Genomic DNA, 17,904 nt, shown 5'->3' on the forward strand with positions numbered 1-17,904 from the left:
TTTTTAGAAATATTTAACTTTCACACATTAACAAGTCCAATACAGCAAATGAAAGATAAAGATCTTGTGAATCCAGCCAACATGTCCGATTTTTTAAATGTTTTACAGCGAAAACACCACGTATATTTATGTTAGCTCACCACCAAATACAAAAAAGCACAGACATTTCTTTCACAGCACAGGTAGCTTGCACAAAACCCCCAAATAGAGATAGAATTAGTCACTAACCAAGAAACAACTTCATTAGATGACAGTCTTATAACATGTTATACAATAAATCTATGTTTTGTTCTAAAAATGTGCATATTTCAGGTATAAATCATAGTTTTACATTGCAGCTACAATCACAAATATCACCAAAGCAGCTAGAATAACTACAGAGAGCAATGTGAAATACCTAAATACTCATCATAAAACATTTATGAAAAATACATGGTGTACAGCAAATGAAAGACAAACATCTTGTGAATCCAGCCAATATTTCAGATTTTTTAAATGTTTTACAGCGAAAACACCACGTATATTTATGTTAGCTCACCACCAAATACAAAAAAGCACAGACATTTCTTTCACAGCACAGGTAGCTTGCACAAAACCCCCAAATAGAGATAGAATTAGTCACTAACCAAGAAACAACTTCATTAGATGACAGTCTTATAACATGTTATACAATAAATCTATGTTTTGTTCTAAAAATGTGCATATTTCAGGTATAAATCATAGTTTTACATTGCAGCTACAATCACAAATATCACCAAAGCAGCTAGAATAACTACAGAGAGCAATGTGAAATACCTAAATACTCATCATAAAACATTTATGAAAAATACATGGTGTACAGCAAATGAAAGACAAACATCTTGTGAATCCAGCCAATATTTCAGATTTTTTAAGTGTTTTACAGCGAAAACACAATATAGCATTATATTAGCTTACTACAATAGCCAACCACACAACCGCATTCATTCACCGCAAAGGTAGCGATCGCAAAAAAACAGCAAAAGATATACATTTATTCACTAACCTTGACAAACTTCATCAGATGACAGTCCTATAACATCATATTACACAATACATATATGTTTTGTTCGAAAATGTGCATATTTAGCGGTACAAATCGTGGTTTTACAATGTGAATACGTAGCCAAACTGCACAAAATTATCCGGATATATTTCTGACACTCACCTAATCTAATCAAAGAACTCATCATAAACTTGACTAAAAAATACATGTTGTACAGCAAATGAAAGATACACTAGTTCTTAATGCAATCGCCGTGTTAGAATTCTAAAAATAGCTTTAGTACGACATACAGCTTACGTTATAGCGAGACAGTGCCTGCAATGAGGGCGGAAAATAGTACTAAACATTTTCCACAGAAATAACATCATAAATGGTTTCTACTTTTGCTGAGCTTCCATCAGAATCTTGTACAAGGGGTCCTTTGTCCAGAATAATCGTTGTTTGGTTTTAGAACGTCCTTTTCTCCTGTCGAATTAGCAACCAAAGCTAGCCAAGTGGCGCGAAGCTGTCCATCTTCACCAAACGCAGAGAACGGAAAACGCCAAAACTCCCGATAGACTTTCAATAATCTGATAAAACTATATTGAAAAAACATACTTTACGATGATATTATCACATGTATCAAATAAAATCAAAGCCGGAGATATTAGCCGTCTATAACGAAAGCTTTTCAGAAGGCAATCCAGGGTTCCTTCCCGCGCCTTGCTGAACAAAGGAAATAGTGGTCACGTCATTCCAAGAGCTCTTATTCGACCTCAGATCTAGCTAGACACCCCATTCCACCTCTCACTGCCTCTTGACATCTAGTGGAAGGCGTATGAAGTGCATGTATATCCATAGATTTCAAGCAAATGAATAGGAAGGCCCTGGAACAGAGCCTCGATTTCAGATTTTTCCCTTCCTAACAGGAAGTTTGCTGCAAAATGAGTTCTGTTTTAATCACAGATATAATTCAAACGGTTTTAGTAACTTGAAAGTTTTCTATCCTATAGTAATAATAATATGCATATTGTACGAGCAAGAATTGAGTACGAGGCAGTTTAATTTGGGAACGATTTTTTACAAAGTGAAAATAGCGCCCCCCTATCCCAAAGAGCAGCAGTAAAATAACAATAGCGAGGCTATATACAGGGGGGGTGACGGTACAGTCAATGTGCGGGGGCACCGGTTAGTCAAGGTAATTGAGGTAATATGTAAGTTAAAGTGACTATGCATAGATAATAAACAGAGAGTAGCAGCAGCGTAAAAGAGGTGGGGGGGACAACGCAAATAGTCTGGGTTGCCATTTGATTAGCTGTTCAGGAGTCTTATGGCTTGGGGTAGAAGCTGTTTAGAAGCCTTTTGGACCTAGACTTAGCAATCCGGTACTGCTTGCCGTGCGGTAGCAGAGAGAACAGTCTATGACGAGGGTGGCTGGAGTCTTTGACAATTTTTAGGGCCTACCTCTGACACCGCCTGGTATAGAGGTCCTGGATGGCAGGAAGCTTGGCCCCAGTGATGTACTGGGCCGTACGCACTACTCTGTAGTGCTTTGCGGTCGGAGGCCGAGCAGTTGCCATACCAGGCAGTGATGTAACCAGACAGGATGCTCTCGATGGTGCAGCTGTAGAACTTTTGAGGATCTGGGGACCCATGCCAAATCTTTTCAGTCTCCTGAGGGGGAATAGGCTTTGTCGTGCCCTCTTCACGACTTTGTGCTTGGACCATGTTAGTTTTTTAATTTTTTTTTTAAATAAATTTTCTCCCCTTTTCTCCCCAATTTTCGTGGTATCCAATCGCTAGTAATTACTATCTTGTCTCATCGCTACAACTCCCGTACGGGCTCGGGAGAGACGAAGGTCGAAAGCCATGCGTCCTCTGAAGCACAACCCAACCAAGCCGCACTGCTTCTTTAACACAGCGCGCCTCCAACCCGGAAGCCAGCCGCACCAATGTGTCGGAGGAAACACCGTGCACCTGGCCCCCTTGGTTAGCGCGCACTGCGCCCGGCCCGCCACAGGAGTCGCTGGAGCGCGATGAGACAAGGATATCCCTACCGGCCAAACCCTCCCTAACCCGGACGACGCTAGCCCAATTGTGTGTCGCCCCACGGACCTCCCGGTCGCGGCCGGCTGCGACAGAGCCTGGGCGCGAACCCAGAGACTCTGGTGGCGCAGTTAGCACTGCGATGCAGTGCCCTAGACCACTGCGCCACCCGGGAGGCCCTGACCATGTTAGTTTGTTGGTGATGTGGACACCAAGGAACTTGAAGCTCTCAACCTGCTCCACTACAGCCCCGTCGATGAAAATGGGGGTGTGCTTGGTCCTTCTTTTCCTGTAGTCCACAATCATATCCTTAGTCTTGATCACGTTCAGGGAGAGGTTGTTGTCCTGGCACCACACGGCCAGGTCTCTGACCTCCTCCCTATAGGCTGTTTCATCATTGTCGTTGATCAGGCCTACCACTGTTGTGTCATCGGCAAACTCGATGATGGTGTTGGAGTCGTTCCTGGCCGTGCAGTCATGAGTGAACAGGAAGTACAGGAAGGGACTGAGCACGCACCACTGAGGAGCACGCACCACTGAGGAGCCCCCTTGTTGAGGATCAGCGTGGCGGATGTGTTGTTACCTACCCTTACCACCTGGGGGCGGCCAGTCAGGAAGTCCAGGATCCAGTTGCAGAAGGAGCTGTTCAGTCCCAGGGTCCTTAGCTTAGTGATGAGATTTGAGGGCACTATGGTGTTGAACGCTGAGCTGTAATCAATGAATAGCATTCTCACGAAGATGTTTATTTTGTCAAGGTGGGTAGAGCAATAAAGAGACATGTCGGACAGTCATTCCTATGGGATCAACACCACCACAGAGTTGAGAATAACTTTTATTGAATTTTTTTGTATGTTTACGTTTTTTATAGTGACGTTAACGGTTAATCGTTATTTGACCGGTCATGCTTATCGGTCTATAGGTTAATTTGTAGAATTTTGTGGATTAAATTGCCACGTGTTAGTCACAATGCATTTTATTTATCACAGGCACACTACATAGAGAGGTTGAGGAGTGGAATAGCCTATCACCTGTCAGACAGTGTGAGAGTAGCTCTTCAAAAAGGCTACTGGAGTGAGGCCTGCTTTTGTAAGCGCAACAAATAACAATTCTAAATGCAATCGCGTGTTAAAACTTGGTGGCCTCCTCCCGATTGGCGCAGCGGTCTAAGGCCCTGGCCTGATTTGTGGAGTGCTGCAGAGATGGTTGTCCTTCTGGAATGTTCTCCCATCTCCACAGAGGAACTCTAGAGTTCTGTCAGTGATCATCGGGTTCTTGGTCACCTCCCTGACCAAGGCACTTCTCCCCAGATTGCTTAGTTTGGCCGGGCGGCAAGGTCTAGGAAGAGTCTTGGTGGTTACAAACATCTTCCATGTAAGAATGAGGGTGGCCACTGTGTTCTTGGGGACCTTCAATGCTGCAAAAATTCTACCTTTCCCCAGATCTGTGCCTCGACACAATCCTGTCACGGAGCTCTACGGACAATTTTGTCGACCTCATGGCTTGGTTTTTGCTCTGACATGCACTGTCAACTGTGTGACCTTATATAAGACAGGTTTGTGCCTTTCCAAATTATGACCTAGAATACCCCACAATTAAATGGCAAACGTATTACCTCCCAAGATAATTATCTTCAGTTATAGTCACAGCAGTGTATATTCCCCTTCAAGTCAATACCACGACGACCCTCAAGGAACTACACTGGACTTTATGCAAACCACATATTCTGTGGCCGCATTTATTGTAGCTGGGGATTTTAACAAAGCATATTTGAGGAAAAAGCTAGCGAAGTTCTATCAACACATTGACTGTGATACTCATTAAGGGAAAACACTAGATCACTGCTACTTGCCTTTTCAAGATACCTACAAGGACCTCCACCGCCCTCCCTTCGGCAAGTCAGATTACAATGTAGAAAATAGTAAAAATAAAAAATTCCTTGAATGAGTAGGTGTGTCCAAACTTTTCACTGGTACTGTATGTGGCAAAGGGAAAACCAGCCACGTCGCAGACACCGACGTCTTGCTCCCGGACAAACTAAACACTTTCTTCACCCGCTTTGAGGATAACACCATGCCACTGACACGGCCCGCTCCCAAGGACTGTGGGCTCTCATTCTCCATGGCCGACGTGAGTAAGACATTTAAGGGTGTTAACCCTCGCAAGGCTGCCGGCCCAGACGGCATCCCTAGCCGCGTCCTCAGAGCATGCGTATACCAGCTGGCTGGAGTGTTTACGGACATATTCAACCTCTCGCAGTCTACTGTCTCCACTTGCTTCAAGATGTCCACCATTTTTGCTGTACCCAAGAAAGCAAAAGTAACTGAGGCTAGTTAAGAATCATATCACCTCTACCTTACCTTACCTGACACCCTAGACCCACTTAAATTTGCTTGCCGCCCCAATAGATCCACAGACGATGCACTCGCCATTGCACTGCACTATCCCATCTGGACAAGAGGAATACCTATGTAAGAATGCTGTTTATTGACAATAGCTCAGCCTTCAACACCATATTACCCTCCAAGCTGGGTCCTGGACTTCCTGACAGGCCGACCCAAGGTGGCGAAGGTAGGAAACAACACCTCCACTTCGCTGATCCTCAACACATGGGCCCCACAAGGGTGCGTGCTCAGCTCCCTCCTGTAATCCCTGTTCACCCATGACTGCGTGGCCATGAACGCCTCCAACTCAATAATCACGTTTGCAGATGACACAACAGTAGCAGGCCTGATTACCAACAATAGCGAGACAGCCTAGAGGGAGGAGGTGAGGGCCCTGGCAGAGTGAGGTCAGGAAAATAACCTCTCTCTCAACGTCAACAAAATGAAGGAGCTGATCGTGGACTTTAGGAAACAGCAGAGGGAGCACCCCCCTATCCACATCGACAGGACCGCAGTGGAGAAGCTGGAAAGCTCCAAGTTCCTCGGCGTACACATCACTGACAATCTGAAATGATCCACCCACACAGACAGTGTGGTGAAGAAGGCGCAACAGCGCCTGTCGGACTGTATTACTGCCTGGTACGGCAACTTCACCGCCTGCAACCGCAGGGCTCTCCAGAGGGTGGTATGGTCTGCCCTATGCATCACCGGGGGCACACTGTCTGCCCTCCAGGACATGTACAGCACCCAATGTCACAGGAAAGCATCAACCACCGAGCCATGGCCTGTTCACCCATCGGCATGGCCGATTAATTAGGGCCGATTTTAAGTTTTCATAACAATCGGTCATCTGCATTCTGGACGCCGATTATGGCCAATTACATTGCATTCCACGAGGAAACTGCGTGACAGGCTGACCACCTGTTACGCAAGTGCAGCAAGGAGCCAAGGTAAGTTGCTAGCTAGCATTAAACTTATCTTAGAAAAAAACAATCATTTAAAAAAAATTTTTTAGTTTATTTTAGTAGATACTTTAACACTTATTTTTCTTAGAACTGCATTGTTGGGTAAGGGCTTGTAAGTAAGCATTTCACTGTAAGGTCTATTCGGCGCATGTCGTATTCGGCGCATGTGACAAATACAATTTGATTTGAAATGCAGTTAACAGATTGTTTAAAAACAAGAACGATGCTGCTTTCCACTTTGCTTCATAATATAAGTCATTCAATTTCTATAATTCCAACAGTTCACCCAAGTGTTTTGGTGTATATCGCAAGTCAAATCGCAACTATAATATTTGAAAAAAATATGATACCATTCGCCCATGTCCTGCAGACCTAATGTGTGTGGGTGGTGGTGGGGAGTCGTAGGTCTGGCCTTTTAATAGGCTTAGCAGTGGGAGCAGTGGAACTGGGAGCAGTGGATAGTTTCTCAGGGGGATCAGACAGAAGTCCTGGAGCACTACACCCTCGCCCTGACTATGCAGAGGTCTCTCACTCACTCGCACTGCACGCACCTGCCTCTCACAGCCAAGCCGTAACTAGACACTGTGAGAGCAGTGTAGGGTTTCATTCACAGCCAGTGACCGATACTATAGATATCATGAGTAAAGCAGCAGTCTAGACATCATCTGTTAGGCTGTCACCTGTATTACAGGGATTGAAAATGAAATAGTGGAACTGAGGAAGGTGCAGGCCAATACTTTGGGTGTGCTACTAGGACATGTTGCCGTGGAAAAGAGCATACACAAATCCAAATATCTAATATATCTCTATATCAGTGCTGGCCTTATTTAAACCTCTATATTAACAGATTGTTTCAACTTCGTCTGATAATGGAAAAGTGAGCAATGAAAAGGTGGTATTAGATGGGTATGGCTCCATGTGAATGAGAATCCAGTTGTTTCTCTGGTTTGATCAGCTTCCCTTCCCCCAATCCTTACCTTAACTATTAGCGGGGAAAATGCTAAATTGACCCAAGAGCAATTTCTAGGGGCAACTTCACCTTACACACCCTAGATGCCTGTGACTGGGATGTGGCGCAGCGGTCTAAGGCACTGCATCTCAGCGCTAGAGGCATCACTACAGACCCTGGTTCAATTCCAGGCTGTATCACAACTGGCCGTGATTGGGAGTCCCATAGGGCTGCACACAATTGGCCCAGCGTCGTCCGGGTTAGAGTTTGGATGGGGTAGGCCGCCGAGTTAAATAAAGGTTCAATAATTATTGACAGACGTCAGACTGCAGTGAGAGGATCACTGTGACTAGATCTCCCTGCCTGCTGCCCCCTTCATCCACACACTTAAGCTACAAACCTTCTGCTACACTCCGTCTGGCCAAGGAGCACATGCACACATACACACCCATGTACGCACGCGCACACACACACACACACACACTAGGCTTGGGCGATATACCGTTTATACCGTATACCAGGGTATTTAGAAATACCGACTGTATGATTTTCAATACCGATTATCAATAATGCGGGATGCGTGCTACGCCAATGCTTATAAGTTAAGCATAACTAAAAGAAATCTATGATGTGTTAAATAAATTATATTCAGCTCAGGGCTCCAGCTATGCATTTGGTTTGCTAACTTGCTAGCTAAGTGTCTAGATGGCAAGAGCAAGCTTCTTGGTTAAAGAAGAGACATTCAATCCCCTCCTGGATCAAGATCTCTGTTGCCCCCAAAAAATGTGCATAAAAAAAAAAATCTAAAATAGCACTTGTTTGCTCCTCCGGTAATACAGTGTTTCCGCTGCAGTCATTTAACTGTGGCGCCGCGCCACGGCAAAATCATTACCGCCACGCCCCCAAAAAATGAAACATGAAAAAATATCTGTTGAGGTGCACTTTAAAGACGCTAGGAACGGTCCATATTTACTTTTCCTCTGCAAACGAGTAATGAAGAGAAAAATCTGACAACCCCATATTAAAATTATGTATTTACCTAGTCGGCTTGTTGTTGTGTGTTCTATGCGAGATAAATATCCCTCTCTCGAGGCGCAATCAAGTTACGATAGGGAGGGAACTCTGCATTCTGACAAGCAGTTAATGCACAACAATTCTTGCAATCGCGGGGAAAACTGTAGTTTTAATGGCTTTGTTAAAAAGAGGGTGATCTCAGCTTTCATTTCCTACTTTATTTATTTATCAACTCCTAAATATGCGGGAACTGCACCATTTTAAACCCAAAGGTTTTTTTTGCAGCATCATGGTGAAGCACTTTACAATTCACCTTGAGTGCATAGGGGAGAGTGGGGCTAAATCTAACAAATCAAATCAAATTTTATTTGTCACATACACATGGTTAGCAGATGTTAATGCGAGTGTAGCGAAATGCTTGTGCTTCTAGTTCCGACAATGCAGTAATAACCAACAAGTAATCTAACCTAACAATTCCACAACTACTACCTTATACACACAAGTGTAAAGGGATAAAGAATATGTACATAAAGATATATGAATGAGTGATGGTACAGAACGGCATAGGCAAGATGCAGTAGATGGTATAGAGTACTGTATATACATATGAGATGAGTAATGTAGGGTATGTAAACATAAAGTGGCATAGTTTAAAGTGGCTAGTGATACATGTATTACATAAAGATGGCAAGATGCAGTAGATGATATAGAGTACAGTATATACATATACATATGAGATGAGTAATGTAGGGTATGTAAACATTATATTAAGTGGCATTGTTTAAAGTGGCTAGTGGTACATTTTTACATAATTTCCATCAATTCCCATTATTAAAGTGGCTGGAGTTGAGTCAGTATGTTGGCAGCGGCCGCTAAATGTTAGTGGTGGCTGTTTAACAGTCTGATGGCCTTGAGATAGAAGCTGTTTTTCAGTCTCTCGGTCCCTGCTTTGATGTACCTGTACTGACCTCGCCTTCTGGATGATAGCTGGGTGAACAGGCAGTGGCTTGGGTGGTTGTTGTCCTTGATGATCTTTATGGCCTTCCTGTGACATCGGGTGGTGTAGGTGTCCTGGAGGGCAGGTAGTTTGCCCCCGGTGATACAAAGTAAGCCTACATGAAACACAGCCCTTACTTTGAATGTTTCTAAAATCCCTATTGGAAAAACGATTGGAACCATTTCCTTGTTTGACCTCACTACCCTCTGGAGAGCCTTACGGTTGTGGGCGGAGCAGTTGCCGTACCAGGCGGTGATACAGCCCGACAGGATGCTCTCGATTGTGCATCTGTAGAAGTTTGTGAGTGCTTTTGGTGACAAGCCGAATTTCTTCAGCCTCCTGAGGTTGAAGAGGCGCTGCTGCGCCTTCTTCACAACGCTGTCTGTGTGGGTGGACCAATTCAGTTTGTCCGTGATGTGTACACCGAGGAACTTAAAACTTTCCACCTTCTCCACTACTGACCCGTCGATGTGGATAGGGGGGTGCTCCCTCTGCTGTTTCCTGAAGTCCACAATCATCTCCTTTGTTTTGTTGACGTTGAGTGTGAGGTTATTTTCCTGACACCACACTCCGAGGGCCCTCACCTCCTCCCTGTAGGCCGTCTCGTCGTTGTTGGTAATCAAGCCTACCACTGTAGTGTCATCCGCAAACTTGATGATTGAGTTGGAGGCGTGCATGGCCACGCAGTCGTGGGTGAACAGGGAGTACAGGAGAGGGCTCAGAACGCACCCTTGTGGGGCCCCAGTGTTGAGGATCAGCGGGGTGGAGATGTTGTTACCTACCCTCACCACCTGGGGGCGGCCCGTCAGGAAGTCCAGGACCCAGTTGCACAGGGTGGGGTCGAGACCCAGGGTCTTGAGCTTGATGACGAGTTTGGAGGGTACTATGGTGTTAAATGCTGAGCTGTAGTCGATGAACAGCATTCTCACATAGGTATTCCTCTTGTCCAGATGGGTTAGGGCAGTGTGCAGTGTGGTTGCGATTGCGTCGTCTGTGGACCTATTGGGTCGGTAAGCAAATTGGAGTGGGTCTAGGGTGTCCGGTAGGGTGGAGGTGATATGGTCCTTGACTAGTCTCTCAAAGCACTTCATGATGACGGAAGTGAGTGCTACGGGGCGGTAGTCGTTTAGCTCAGTTACCTTAGCTTTCTTGGGAACAGGAACAATGGTTGCCCTCTTGAAGCATGTGGGAACAGCAGACTGGGATAAGGATTGATTGAATATGTCCGTAAACACACCAGCCAGCTGGTCTGCGCATGCTCTGAGGACGCGGCTGGGAATGCCGTCTGGGCCTGCAGCCTTGCGAGGGTTAACACGTTTAAATGTTTTACTCACCTCGGCTGCAGTGAAGGAGAGCCCGCAGGTTTTGGTAGCGGGCCGTGTCAGTTGCACTGTATTGTCCTCAAAGCGAGCAAAAAAGTTATTAAGCCTGTCTGGGAGCAAGACATCCTGGTCCGCGACGGGGCTGGTTTTCTTTTTGTAATCCGTGATTGACTGTAGACCCTGCCACATACCTCTTGTGTCTGAGCTGTTGAATTGCGACTCAATTTTGTCTCTGTACTGGGACTTAGCTAGTTTGATTGCCTTGCGGAGAGAATAGCTACACTGTTTGTATTCGGTCATGTTTCCGGTCACCTTGCTCTGGTTAAAAGCAGTGGTTCGCGCTTTCAGTTTCACGCGAATGCTGCCGTCAATCCACGGTTTCTGGTTTGGGAATGTTTTAATCGTTGCTGTGGGTACGACATCGTCAATGCACTTTCTAATGAACTCGCTCACCGAATCAGCATATTCGTCAATGTTGTTGTTGGACGCAATGCGGAATATATTCCAATCCGCGTGATCGAAGCAGTCTTGAAGCGTGGAATCAGATTGGTCGGACCAGCGTTGAACAGACCTGAGCGAGGGAGCTTGTTGTTTTAGTTTCTGTTTGTAGGCTGGAAGCAACAAAATGGAGTTGTGGTCAGCTTTTCCGAAAAAAGGGCGGGGGAGGGCCTTATATGCGTCGTGGAAATTAGTGTAACAATGATCCAAGGTTTTACCAGCCCTGGTAGCACAATCGATATGCTGATAGAATTTAGGGAGTTTTGTTTTCAGATTGGCCTTGTTAAAATCCCCAGCTACGATGAATGCAGCCTCAGGGTGTGTGGTTTCCAGTTTACAAAGAGTCAGATAAAGTTCGTTCAGGGCCATCGTTGTGTCTGCTTGGGGGGGGATATATACGGCTGTGATTATAATCGAAGAGAATTCCCTTGGTAGATAATGCGGTCGACATTTGATTGTGAGGAGTTCTAGATCAGGTGAACAGAATGACTTGAGTTCCTGTATGTTGTTATGATCACACCACGTCTCGTTAATCATAAGGCATACCCCCCCGCCCCTCTTCTTACCAGAAAGATGTATGTTTCTGTCGGCGCGATGCGTGAAGAAACCAGCTGGCTGCACCGACTCCGTTAGCGTCTCTTGAGTTAGCCATGTTTCTGTGAAGCAGAGAACGTTACAATCTCTGATGTCCCTCTGGAATGTTACCCGTGCCTGGATTTCATCAACCTTATTGTCAAGAGACTGGACATTGGCGAGTAGTATGCTAGGGAGTGGAGCGCGATGTGCCCGTCTCCGAAGCCTGACCAGGAGACCGCTACGTTTGCCCCTTTTACGGCGTCGCATAGGGTCGCCGGCTGGGATCAGATCCGTTGTATTGGGTGGAAGGCAAAACACTGAATCCGTTTCGGGAAAGTCATATTCCTGGTTGGAACGATGGTGAGTTGACGTTGCTCTTATATTCAGTAGTTCCTCCCGACTGTATGTAATGAAACCTAAGATTACCTGGGGTACCAATGTAAGGAATAACACATAAAAAAACAAAATACTGCATATTTTCCAAGGAACGCGAAGCGAGGCGGCCATCTTGGTCGGCGCCGGAAGTAGTGCCAATTGTAGGGTCACTTGGGGTAAAATGCCACCCTACCTCAAAATCTTTTTTGAGGGGGGGGTGACTTAAAATGTGATGAAAAAGATTTGATTTATAGTTGAGCAAGAGTAGTGGCAACCAGGGAAGGTGTTTAAGGAAAAATTGTGACATGATGTGGTTTCCGTGAGAAGTACAGGCAGAGGTGCCACACCCCAAGTTACCCTAACATGTAGGCTTAAATTACATACATTGCGTTTATGCATGTTTTTTGGGAGATACTAACTAATTAAAATATCTGAGGGGACCCCCAAAACAAAGGGGGGGGGGAACTCCCCTTCAATGCAACGCCCCCATCCCCTAACCACTGGTCCGTAGTACTACTGTCACTGTGCAGGTGGTCTGTGCAGATAAAGAACAGACAAAGACAGCCTCATGCATATTTGAGAGGAGTGTCTCAGTACAGGTTTGGGTCAGTGCAGTGGGGGCTTTCATAGAGAAAGACTGAACAACTCAGCTCCCCACCTCCTCAACTCTCCCAATGCTCACTCCCTTTCTCCATCCACTACTCTTTTCTCTTTCACTGTTTCCATTGCTCACCATCCTTATTGCCCTTTTCTCTCACTAGGCTCTAATTTTACTCTCTGTCCTTTCGACACCCACCATCTCAGATTGTTCTGAAACTGTTCTGTAGTTAGAAACAGATAAGATTAGCATTCCTGAAACACAGTGAACATAATTTAGGCATACCTGTTATGGTAACTTGAGGTAAACCGCCACCCGGGGTAATACCCCCTGCCTGTACTTCTCACAGAAACCACTTCATGTCACAATTCCCCCCCCCCAAACACTTTCCCTGGTTGCCACTACTCTTGAACAACAAAAAATCTAATCTGTCTCATCAACAACAACAAAAATTATGTCACTCCCCCCAAAAAAGATTGAGGTAGGGTGGCATTTTACCCCAAGTTACCCTACAACAAGAGACGTGTTCTGTCTCCTAGAGATGAACGTACTTTCGTGTGAAAAGTGCAAATCAATCCCAGAACAACAGCAAAGGACCGTGTGAAGATGCTGGAGGAAACAGGTACAAAAGTATCTATATCCACAGTAAAACGAGTCCTATATTGATATAACCTGGAAGGCCACTCATCAAGAAAGAAGCCACTGCTCCAAAAACCCCATAAAAAAGCCAGACTGCGGTTTGCAACTGCACATGGGGACAAAGAGAGTACTTTTTGGAGAAACGTCCTCTGGTCTGATGAAACAAAAATAGAACTGTTTCTCCATAAGGACCATCGTTATGTTTGGAGGGAAAAGGGGGATGCTTGCAAGCCAAAGAACACCATCCCAACAGTAAATCACGGGGGGTGGCAGCATCATGTTGTGGGGGTGCTTTGCTGCAGGAGGGACTGGTGCACTTCACAAAATAGACGGCATCATGAGGAAGAGAAATGATGTGGATATATCGAAGCAACATCTCAAGACATCAGTCAGGAAGTTAAAGCTTGGTCGCAAATGGGTCTCCCAAATGGACAATGACTCCAAGCATACTTCCAAAGTTGTTGCAAAATGGCTTAAGGACAACAAAGTCAAGGTATTGGAGTGGCCATCACAAAGCCCTGACCTCAATTCCATAGAACATTTGTGGGCAGAACTGAAAAGGCGTGTGCAAGCAAGGAGGCCTACAAACCTGACTCAGTTACACCAACTAGCCACTTTAAACAATGCCACTTAATATAATGTTTACATACCCTACATTACTCATCTCATATGTATATGTATATACTGTACTCTATATCATCTACTGCATCTTGCCATCTTTATGTAATACATATATCACTAGCCACTTTAAACTATATGTTTTATGTTTACATACCCTACATTACTCATCTCATATGTATATACTGTACTCTATACCATCTACTGCATCTTGCCTATGCCGTTCTGTACCATCACTCATTCATATATCTTTATGTACATATTCTTTATCCCTTTACACTTGTGTGTATAAGGTAGTAGTTGTGGAATTGTTAGGTTAGATTACTTGTTGGTTATTACTGCATTGTCGGAACTAGAAGCACAAGCATTTCGCTACACTCGCATTAACATCTGCTAACCATGTGTATGTGACAAATAAAATTTGATTTGATACCTGACTCAGGTACACCAGCTCTGTCAGGGAGAATGGGCCAAAATTCACCAAAAATTCACCAAAATTCAAATTATTGTGAGAAGCTTGTGAGAAGCTTGTGGAAGGCCCCCCGAAATATTTGACCCAAGTTAAACAATTTAAAGGCAATGCTACCAAATACTAATTGAGTGTATGTAAACTTCTGACCCACTGGGAATGTGATGAAAGAAATAAAAGCTGAAATAAATAATTCTCTCTACTATTATTCTGATATTTCACAAAATAAAGTGGTGATCCTAACTGACCTAAAACAGGGAATTTTTACTAGGATTAAATGTCAGGAATTGTGAAAAACTGAGTTCAATGTATTTGGCTAAGGTGTATGTAAACCTCTGACTTCAACTGTAGCTAGCTAGCTATATGTCTTAAGCTGAAGTGTACTGTTGGCTAGCTAGCTAACTTTAGCTGGCTGGCTCCCTAGCAGAGGTTATTATTAGTTTCCCAGACCTGTTTGCTTTTCTAGTTAGAGCCTAATGTTAGGCAGTGTTGGCACTTTGTTCATTGTTGTTTAACTAGCTAACGTTAGCTGGCTGGTTCGTTGGCTAATGTTACGTGACGTGTGTACAACACCTTTTGAATATGGCCGGTGTCAGTAAATGTCTGCAAAAAAGCATAAGGAAATTGTTGCCAGCAGAGCTGGTTAGGCTGTTTTCATGTTATTTAGAGGTAAACAAATCATTGGCCAGAGCGTCAAGTGTGCGCTCCGAGAGTGAAATGAGATGGGTGGGGCTAAAGCTTAAGAGGGTGTGAACGATGCTGAATGCGTGTAGACAAAGAAGAGCTCTTCACTAGATACCAAAACATTCAAAGGCGATTTTCTCAAAAGTGAGATTTTCAAGTTGATCAACTTTTAAAGCAGAATTGCTTACCCATTGTTCCTCAAATGCAGTGTATGATATGCCATTTTGTAGCTCTGAGTCTCTCCTTTTATCCAAAGTAAAAAACACAATTTCACATTTTACTACATAAGACCAAATCCAGGTGGCGAGTCACAATTGTAAAGTGCTTCACCATGATGCTGCTAAAAAAATAGTGCAGTTCCCACATATTTAGGAGTTGATACCATCACCAAATACACAGGGAATACATTACAAAGGTTGAAGAAGCAATACTCCAAGCAGCAGCTCCATATTGTCAGACATAGAGAACTGATACTGTATACTGGTTGTTGGGGTGGGATTGGCTTCGGGGGTCTGTGGGTGGCTATTGATCATTTTATTGGATTCCTCGGGTATTACTAATTGTCAAGAAGAATTATGGTCCTAATCGGATGTTAGGTACAATATTTATTTTATATTATATGAATACTGTACATTAAAAGTGGCCAATTTGGGTGCAAACAATTAGCTTAAATTTCTCAGAGATCAAATTATATATTAAATAATGTCACAGGAATGCTAATCTGATCTTTTTCTAGCTACAGAAACAATTTCAGAGCAATCTGCGATGGTGGGTGACATGGCTTGCTAAAATTACATGGAATGACCCATTTCTCTTTCCACCATACTCCCCTCTGTTTCTCTCTCTCTGTGTGTCTCTCTCTCTGTTAGGGCCATGCGATGAGCAGCAGGCAGACGCGTCTCTCTCCACTCCCTCATCTCTCTCCCTTTGAGTTATGTAACCGTTCCAGTGGAAGCAGCCGTTCGACCCCAGCGCTCCATAAACCCGATCTCTCATCCTGCTCTTCCTCCCCCACCTCCTCCTCTTCCTCAGGGCTAGAGTTCACCCTAACACCATGACACAGCCGGCTGCCTGTAACACCTCTCTGAGGATGACCTCCCACCTCTCTCACACACACACACACACACACACACACACAACAATCCCAAGTATGGAAAGACAGATGTGTTATTTTAAATGTATGACATTTGCAGAAACTTGGGACATTTTAAACTGACTGTTAAGTCTCCTCCCTTCATGGAAAATTACCAATCGCTGATAGGTAGGACGCTCACACTTTCGCAAAATGTGAACCATAGGCAATGCATTGATGCAGTTCTGCATACAGAAAAGCAGGTATGTGTGTGTGCCGTGTCTGTGGATCTGTGCATCTCTGTGTGTGTGTGTGTGTGTGTGTCTGAGAGAATACAGACAGAGGGATCTGTGGAGACAGCGGCTGCCACAGGCGAGGGGGGCACAGACTGGTTATATAAGGCGGTAGTCTGGTCTAGTCTGCTGCCTTTGCCTGGCTGTATACAGGTCCAGGGGAGAGGCAGGGGCACCCAGCTACATCATCCTGTACTATTAAACTGCCCTGGGGTACACACACACAAATGCATGTACACAATACACACATTCACACTTCAATATGCATGCAGTGCTTCATAAGCGCCAGGTACACGTCACGTGACCAAAACATCACCTGGGACTACCACTAACTGCTTAGGCATATGTAAACACCAAATACAGTTTGTGTGTTTTTAAGTGCAACTGTCATTGTCATCTCAAAAGAGGCGACTTATCATTAGAAGAACCTCCCTCGCAACACTCACACTTCTGTCCGCTTTTAAGGTGAACGCATTGCACTCACAAATGTACCAGGAAACCAACTGCCCACATGAACACAAGTGTTACCTTCGACTGCAGGATATGTGTCACTCTTGTGTCACTCCACTCAGCTCAGGCCTTCAGCTTGGGTGCCTCTGCTCTGTCAGGGTTGGCAGTCTCAGCCTCTGGCATTGGGCATGACTCTGCCTGTCTGCCACAGTCACCCTCACTAGCCTCTCTTTCCCCTCGCTCTCTGTCACTGCGGTAGCCAGTCAAGCCACACACTGCTGGCTGCCTCTTCCATGTGGGTCAATGCAGCATGTTATCTCCTAACTGTTGACACAGACAGAACAGGCCCTGGTCACTATAGTGGCTTGCTTTGTCCTGTATCCTCTAGAAGTAATACATATGATAAGGTATAGAATATAAACTAAAAGGCAGGCATTCAATGACAGCAATAGCAGACCATTTTATTTTTTAGCACAATGTTAAATGCTACTTCCTGAGCACAGGGCCTAAGCGGATGGAATCCTATGTGTTTATAACAACATATTTGGGGAGTACACTACCTCTCATGTCCTCCCTGAGCAAATGTCACCTTTCCGCACATCACATTGGGTTTGGCCAACATATAACCAAAGCACGTTTCTAACATGGGATTTGGAGTAGAGTCTCCTTAGCTGTGACACTGGTACAGCCACATAGTGTCATCTAACCCTCTTAATGACCTGGATCACTATTACGGGCAGATTGTGTGTCATGTTGATCATAAATCAACAATACATTTGAACTGCTACTTAGATGTTCTATGATTTAGTGCATGTTAAAACATTGAGGGGAAACAAGAAACTGCTGCGGACCATTACATCAATGGAGGGTGTTTTGACTGATCGTCTGTGCAGCCATTCATAACCAAGCATCTGGCTCATTTGTATTTTTCTACTGTATGAGACCCAGTCTTGTA

At 44.6% G+C, this 17,904-nt stretch overlaps 1 protein-coding gene across 1 annotated transcript in view; it reads right to left on the bottom strand.

Moving 5' to 3' along the window:
* The window catches only part of LOC120063050 (rho-related BTB domain-containing protein 2-like), a 65,010-nt gene extending 47,750 nt beyond the window's left edge, over positions 1 to 17,260 (bottom strand). Inside the window, exon 1 of the mRNA XM_039013174.1 lies at positions 17,028 to 17,260. The gene's annotated coding sequence lies outside the window, so the exon portion shown is untranslated. The remainder of the gene's footprint in view (positions 1 to 17,027) is intronic.
* Positions 17,261 to 17,904: the final 644 nt, after the last annotated feature.

Source organism: Salvelinus namaycush, chromosome 18 (assembly GCF_016432855.1).
Source record: "Salvelinus namaycush isolate Seneca chromosome 18, SaNama_1.0, whole genome shotgun sequence".
Classification (NCBI taxonomy): Eukaryota; Metazoa; Chordata; class Actinopteri; order Salmoniformes; family Salmonidae; genus Salvelinus; species Salvelinus namaycush.